General features: G+C 49.5%; 1 pseudogene; it reads left to right on the top strand.

Moving 5' to 3' along the window:
* Positions 1–2,296, top strand: part of LOC128717005 (large subunit ribosomal RNA) — a 5,913-nt pseudogene extending 3,617 nt beyond the window's left edge.
* Positions 2,297–7,203: the final 4,907 nt, after the last annotated feature.

The raw sequence follows: 7,203 nt of genomic DNA, 5'->3' as shown, positions 1-7,203 counted from the left end.
TTAATCGCCTTGTTTGGCCTTAGCGGCCATTTGAAGAATCCTCTGCCCTTACTAAACTTATTTCTAGTGGGCGATCGCGCCTCTTTTGTGCCTTAACGGCCTTCGTCCATGTTATTCCCATTAGTCTATTGGGCGTTCGCGCCTCTTTTTTGCCTTAGCGGCCTTTGCTTTCATTGCCCATCTTCTTCCTCCTCTTCGAATGCAGCTACCCCGAAGAGGGCCCACAAGTACGTTCTACAGTCCACTGCCTCCTCATTCTGCAGTCTTCGCCGCGCGCGGAAGCGTCTCACGTTGTTCCTAACTGTTCGATGACGCTCCTCCCGCTCCTGTAACTCCTCCGTCGTCAGCAGTCGCCCGTCGGGGTGGGTTGGTGGTATTTCCCCCCTCGCAGCTCGTCGCTCAATGGTCAGCTGCCTACGAGCCTCGTTACGCCTTTCATTACGTAAGGCCACCAGCTCCTCGTGTGCGGTGTCCAGACTTTGCGCGGCCCTCTGCATGTCGTCGTGCGCGCTCGTGGCCCGCTCGATATACCACTCCTGTTGGAGTGTAGTGGTGATAATGCGAGCGGCCTCGCAAACTTTGCTCCATCGTGCTCGGCTGGTAAGCATGAACGCCACAAGATTGTCAGGCGTCACAGCCGCTTCGTCATCCTCACCGAGTAATTCATGCCGGACGTCCGCGAACCTCGGACAGTCGAAGAAGGCATGCTCGGCCGTCTCCGGGACTCCCGGGCACCTGGTACAGTCGGCGGATGGTGCAAGATGTTTCACGCACAAGTACTCATGGAAAAACCCATGGCCGGAGAGGATCTGAGCGAGGTGGAATGTCATCTCCCCGTGTTGCCGGTTCTTCCATGCCGCCAAGTCTGGGATGGTCCGGTGCGCCCATCGGGTGTAGCGGCTTTCCGATTCTAGCTGGTCCCACTGACGCTGCCACTCGTCAATTGTCCTCGTCCGCTCCTCGATGCGCAATTCGCGTAGACTTGCTCCCGTCGTCCGATGCCGCTGGTAGCAACGAGCGTCTTCCGTCACCTGCAGCACGATGGGGATGACGCTGGCAAGGACCGTTGCCACCTCATGGCGCACTGTAATGAAGGTGCGAGCTACTGGCCGTGCGTACAGTCCTTGCACGCGGTTCAGCTGTCTGCAACACTCCCGGAGTCGGACTGCCTCGTGCCAAATCGGCGCGGCGTAGCGGAGGGTGGAGTCCACCACCGATGCAAGCAGCCGCCGCTTCGCACTCTTTGGCCCACCATGATTTCGGAGCAGCCGGGAAATCCCCTGCGCCACACGGAGCGCTTTCGTCGTGGCCTGCTCTACGTGTGGCCTCCACGACAGGTGGTCCTCGATGACAACTCCTAAATATTTCAAGGTGCGGGTCGGCAGTTTCTCTACGCCATTGATACTCACCGGGACTCGGGTGTTGTCTCGTCTCATCGTAGACACAATGACCAGCTCGGTCTTGGCCGGAGCGAGCTCCAGGTGGTGTTGCGCCATCCACGAGCTGATCATTGCTACCGCCGTCTCCGCCAGTCCCGTCGCTGCCTCCGGCGTCGTCCCGCTCGCCAGCACCACGACGTCATCCGCAAAGCCGATCACTTCGGCGCCCTCAGGCAGCACCAGCCGAAGCACGCCGTACAGGGATAACTGGCTTGTGGCCGCCAAGCGTTCATAGCGACGTGGCTTATTGATCCTTCGATGTCGGCTCTTCCTATCATTGTGAAGCAAAATTCACCAAGCGTAGGATTGTTCACCCTTTCAAGGGAACGTGAGCTGGGTTTAGACCGTCGTGAGACAGGTTAGTTTTACCCTACTGGTGTGTGCTGTATGCTGCTATCTTAACGGAATTCCTGTGCAGTACGAGAGGAACCACAGGTACGGACCACTGGCTCAATACTAGTTCGACCGGACTTTGGTATGACGCTACGTCCGCTGGATTATGCCTGAACGCCTCTAAGGTCGTATCCAATCCGAGCTGATAGCGCATCATAAACCCATTAGGTGATCGGAAGCTAGCGGGCTTAACAACCCTCTGAGATCCGTCGGTGCTGCCCCGTGCACACTGCCGTCTCATCCCCGCTATAGCACTAGACTGAGCCGCAACGGGCGGGTGTACGCTGCACGTGGAAGTACCTTATCACAGGGAACCCTGGTGGCTGTGCTCCCGTCGACCGTGGATACAACTAGTTTCGACACCTTCGACCGCCCGCAAACGACGGGACTACAGGCTGGGAGCTGCGAGTTGTAGAGATGCGTTCGCATCGATCCTCTCAGGCGACCCATGCTTGGTGGTGAAGTGGTTAGTTCGTGGAGTATAGGCTTGCTGCACTCGACAAGAGTGCTGCTTGCAAGGCTGTGGTGGTACGTATGGTAGTTGATGAGCATAGGCTTGCTGCACTCGACAAGAGTGCTGCTTGCAAGCCTATGGTGGTACGTGTACGGTAGTTGATGTGAGCATAGGCTTGCTGCACTCGACAAGAGTGCTGCTTGCAAGCCTATGGGTGGTGTGGTGTGTGGTGCATGATTAGCCTTTCAAGGAAGATGTGTCCTTGGGGCTAATCGGTTATTTTTATAAGTCCGGGAAACCTTTCTCGTCGGGGTTTTTATCCTAAGCAACCACGAAAGCTTCCAAGAGTTGAAACATTGCCTATCAAGTAGGCCGTACCAGCCCATAGCAAACCAACCAAGATAATCTAACAGGCCAAGATTGGTTGGAGACTTCAAAATTTTGCTAAGTCCATGGCCACCATAAGCCATTTCTATCAAGAAGGCCATGGACAGTGCTTAGCAACCACGAAAGCTTCCAAGAGTTGAAACATTGCCTATCAAGTAGGCCGTACCAGCCCATAGCAAACCAACCAAGATAATCTAACAGGCCAAGATTGGTTGGAGACTTCAAAATTTTGCTAAGTCCATGGCCACCATAAGCCATTTCTATCAAGAAGGCCATGGACAGTGCTTAGCAACCACGAAAGCTTCCAAGAGTTGAAACATTGCCTATCAAGTAGGCCGTACCAGCCCATAGCAAACCAACCAAGATAATCTAACAGGCCAAGATTGGTTGGAGACTTCAAAATTTTGCTAAGTCCATGGCCACCATAAGCCATTTCTATCAAGAAGGCCATGGACAGTGCTTAGCAACCACGAAAGGTTCCAAGAGTTGAAACATTGCCTATCAAGTAGGCCGTACCAGCCCATAGCAAACCAACCAAGATAATCTAACAGGCCAAGATTGGTTGGAGACTTCAAAATTTTGCTAAGTCCATGGCCACCATAAGCCATTTCTATCAAGAAGGCCACGAACAGTGCTTAGCAACCACGAGAGCTTCCAAGAGTTGAAACATTGCCTATCAAGTAGGCCGTACCAGCCCATAGCAAACCAACCAAGATAATCTAACAGGCCAAGATTGGTTGGAGACTTCAAAATTTTGCTAAGTCCATGGCCACCATAAGCCATTTCTATCAAGAAGGCCACGAACAGTGCTTAGCAACCACGAGAGCTTCCAAGAGTTGAAACATTGCCTATCAAGTAGGCCGTACCAGCCCATAGCAAACCAACCAAGATAATCTAACAGGCCAAGATTGGTTGGAGATTTCAAAATTTGGCTAAGTCCATGGCCACCATAAGCCATTTCTATCAAGAAGGCCATGAACAGTGCTTAGCAACCACGAAAGCTTCCAAGAGTTGAAACATTGCCTATCAAGTAGGCCGTACCAGCCCATAGCAAACCAACCAAGATAATCTAACAGGCCAAGATTGGTTGGAGATTTCAAAATTTGGCTAAGTCCATGGCCACCATAAGCCATTTCTATCAAGAAGGCCATGAACAGTGCTTAGCAACCACGAAAGCTTCCAAGAGTTGAAACATTGCCTATCAAGTAGGCCGTACCAGCCCATAGCAACCCAACCAAGATACTCTAACAGGCCAAGATTGGTTGGAGATTTCAAAATTTGGCTAAGTCCATGGCCACCATAAGCCATTTCTATCAAGAAGGCCACGAACTGTGCTTAGCAACCACGAAAGCTTCCAAGAGTTGAAACATTGCCTATCAAGTAGGCCGTACCAGCCCATAGCAAACCAACCAAGATACTCTAACAGGCCAAGATTGGTTGGAGACTTCAAAATGTTGCTAAGTCCATGGCCACCATAAGCCATTTCTATCAAGAAGGCCACGAACTGTGCTTAGCAACCACGAAAGCTTCCAAGAGTTGAAACATTGCCTATCAAGTAGGCCGTACCAGCCCATAGCAACCCAACCAAGATACTCTAACAGGCCAAGATTGGTTGGAGACTTCAAAATTTTGCTAAGTCCATGGCCACCATAAGCCATTTCTATCAAGAAGGCCATGGACAGTGCTTAGCAACCACGAAAGCTTCCAAGAGTTGAAACATTGCCTATCAAGTAGGCCGTACCAGCCCATAGCAAACCAACCAAGATAATCTAACAGGCCAAGATTGGTTGGAGACTTCAAAATTTTGCTAAGTCCATGGCCACCATAAGCCATTTCTATCAAGAAGGCCATGGACAGTGCTTAGCAACCACGAAAGCTTCCAAGAGTTGAAACATTGCCTATCAAGTAGGCCGTACCGGCCCATAGCAACCCAACCAAGATAATCTAACAGGCCAAGATTGGTTGGAGATTTCAAAATTTGGCTAAGTCCATGGCCACCATAAGCCATTTCTATCAAGAAGGCCACGAACAGTGCTTAGCAACCACGAAAGCTTCCAAGAGTTGAAACATTGCCTATCAAGTAGGCCGTAGCAGCCCATAGCAACCCAACCAAGATACTCTAACAGGCCAAGATTGGTTGGAGAATTCAAAATTTTGCTAAGTCCATGGCCACCATAAGCCATTTCTATCAAGAAGGCCATGGACAGTGCTTAGCAACCACGAGAGCTTCCAAGAGTTGAAACATTGCCTATCAAGTAGGCCGTACCAGCCCATAGCAAACCAACCAAGATAATCTAACAGGCCAAGATTGGTTGGAGATTTCAAAATTTGGCTAAGTCCATGGCCACCATAAGCCATTTCTATCAAGAAGGCCATGGACAGTGCTTAGCAACCACGAAAGCTTCCAAGAGTTGAAACATTGCCTATCAAGTAGGCCGTACCGGCCCATAGCAACCCAACCAAGATAATCTAACAGGCCAAGATTGGTTGGAGATTTCAAAATTTGGCTAAGTCCATGGCCACCATAAGCCATTTCTATCAAGAAGGCCACGAACAGTGCTTAGCAACCACGAAAGCTTCCAAGAGTTGAAACATTGCCTATCAAGTAGGCCGTAGCAGCCCATAGCAACCCAACCAAGATACTCTAACAGGCCAAGATTGGTTGGAGAATTCAAAATTTTGCTAAGTCCATGGCCACCATAAGCCATTTCTATCAAGAAGGCCATGGACAGTGCTTAGCAACCACGAAAGCTTCCAAGAGTTGAAACATTGCCTATCAAGTAGGCCGTAGCAGCCCATAGCAACCCAACCAAGATACTCTAACAGGCCAAGATTGGTTGGAGAATTCAAAATTTGGCTAAGTCCATGGCCACCATAAGCCATTTCTATCAAGAAGGCCACGAACAGTGCTTAGCAACCACGAAAGCTTCCAAGAGTTGAAACATTGCCTATCAAGTAGGCCGTAGCAGCCCATAGCAACCCAACCAAGATACTCTAACAGGCCAAGATTGGTTGGAGACTTCAAAATTTGGCTAAGTCCATGGCCACCATAAGCCATTTCTATCAAGAAGGCCATGGACAGTGCTTAGCAACCACGAAAGCTTCCAAGAGTTGAAACATTGCCTATCAAGTAGGCCGTACCAGCCCATAGCAAACCAACCAAGATAATCTAACAGGCCAAGATTGGTTGGAGACTTCAAAATTTGGCTAAGTCCATGGCCACCATAAGCCATTTCTATCAAGAAGGCCACGAACTGTGCTTAGCAACCACGAAAGCTTCCAAGAGTTGAAACATTGCCTATCAAGTAGGCCGTACCAGCCCATAGCAACCCAACCAAGATACTCTAACAGGCCAAGATTGGTTGGAGAATTCAAAATGTTGCTAAGTCCATGGCCACCATAAGCCATTTCTATCAAGAAGGCCACGAACAGTGCTTAGCAACCACGAGAGCTTCCAAGAGTTGAAACATTGCCTATCAAGTAGGCCGTACCAGCCCATAGCAACCCAACCAAGATACTCTAACAGGCCAAGATTGGTTGGAGATTTCAAAATTTTGCTAAGTCCATGGCCACCATAAGCCATTTCTATCAAGAAGGCCACGAACAGTGCTTAGCAACCACGAAAGCTTCCAAGAGTTGAAACATTGCCTATCAAGTAGGCCGTACCAGCCCATAGCAACCCAACCAAGATACTCTAACAGGCCAAGATTGGTTGGAGACTTCAAAATTTGGCTAAGTCCATGGCCACCATAAGCCATTTCTATCAAGAAGGCCACGAACTGTGCTTAGCAACCACGAAAGCTTCCAAGAGTTGAAACATTGCCTATCAAGTAGGCCGTACCAGCCCATAGCAACCCAACCAAGATACTCTAACAGGCCAAGATTGGTTGGAGAATTCAAAATGTTGCTAAGTCCATGGCCACCATAAGCCATTTCTATCAAGAAGGCCACGAACAGTGCTTAGCAACCACGAAAGCTTCCAAGAGTTGAAACATTGCCTATCAAGTAGGCCGTAGCAGCCCATAGCAACCCAACCAAGATACTCTAACAGGCCAAGATTGGTTGGAGAATTCAAAATTTTGCTAAGTCCATGGCCACCATAAGCCATTTCTATCAAGAAGGCCATGGACAGTGCTTAGCAACCACGAAAGCTTCCAAGAGTTGAAACATTGCCTATCAAGTAGGCCGTAGCAGCCCATAGCAACCCAACCAAGATACTCTAACAGGCCAAGATTGGTTGGAGAATTCAAAATTTGGCTAAGTCCATGGCCACCATAAGCCATTTCTATCAAGAAGGCCACGAACAGTGCTTAACAACCACGAAAGCTTCCAAGAGTTGAAACATTGCCTATCAAGTAGGCCGTAGCAGCCCATAGCAACCCAACCAAGATACTCTAACAGGCCAAGATTGGTTGGAGACTTCAAAATTTGGCTAAGTCCATGGCCACCATAAGCCATTTCTATCAAGAAGGCCATGGACAGTGCTTAGCAACCACGAAAGCTTCCAAGAGTTGAAACATTGCCTATCAA

This window comes from Anopheles marshallii (genome assembly GCF_943734725.1).
Source record: "Anopheles marshallii chromosome X unlocalized genomic scaffold, idAnoMarsDA_429_01 X_unloc_161, whole genome shotgun sequence".
Lineage (NCBI taxonomy): Eukaryota > Metazoa > Arthropoda > Insecta > Diptera > Culicidae > Anopheles > Anopheles marshallii.
Note: the sequence above shows the minus strand (reverse complement) of the source record. Positions and strands in the feature narration are given on the sequence as shown.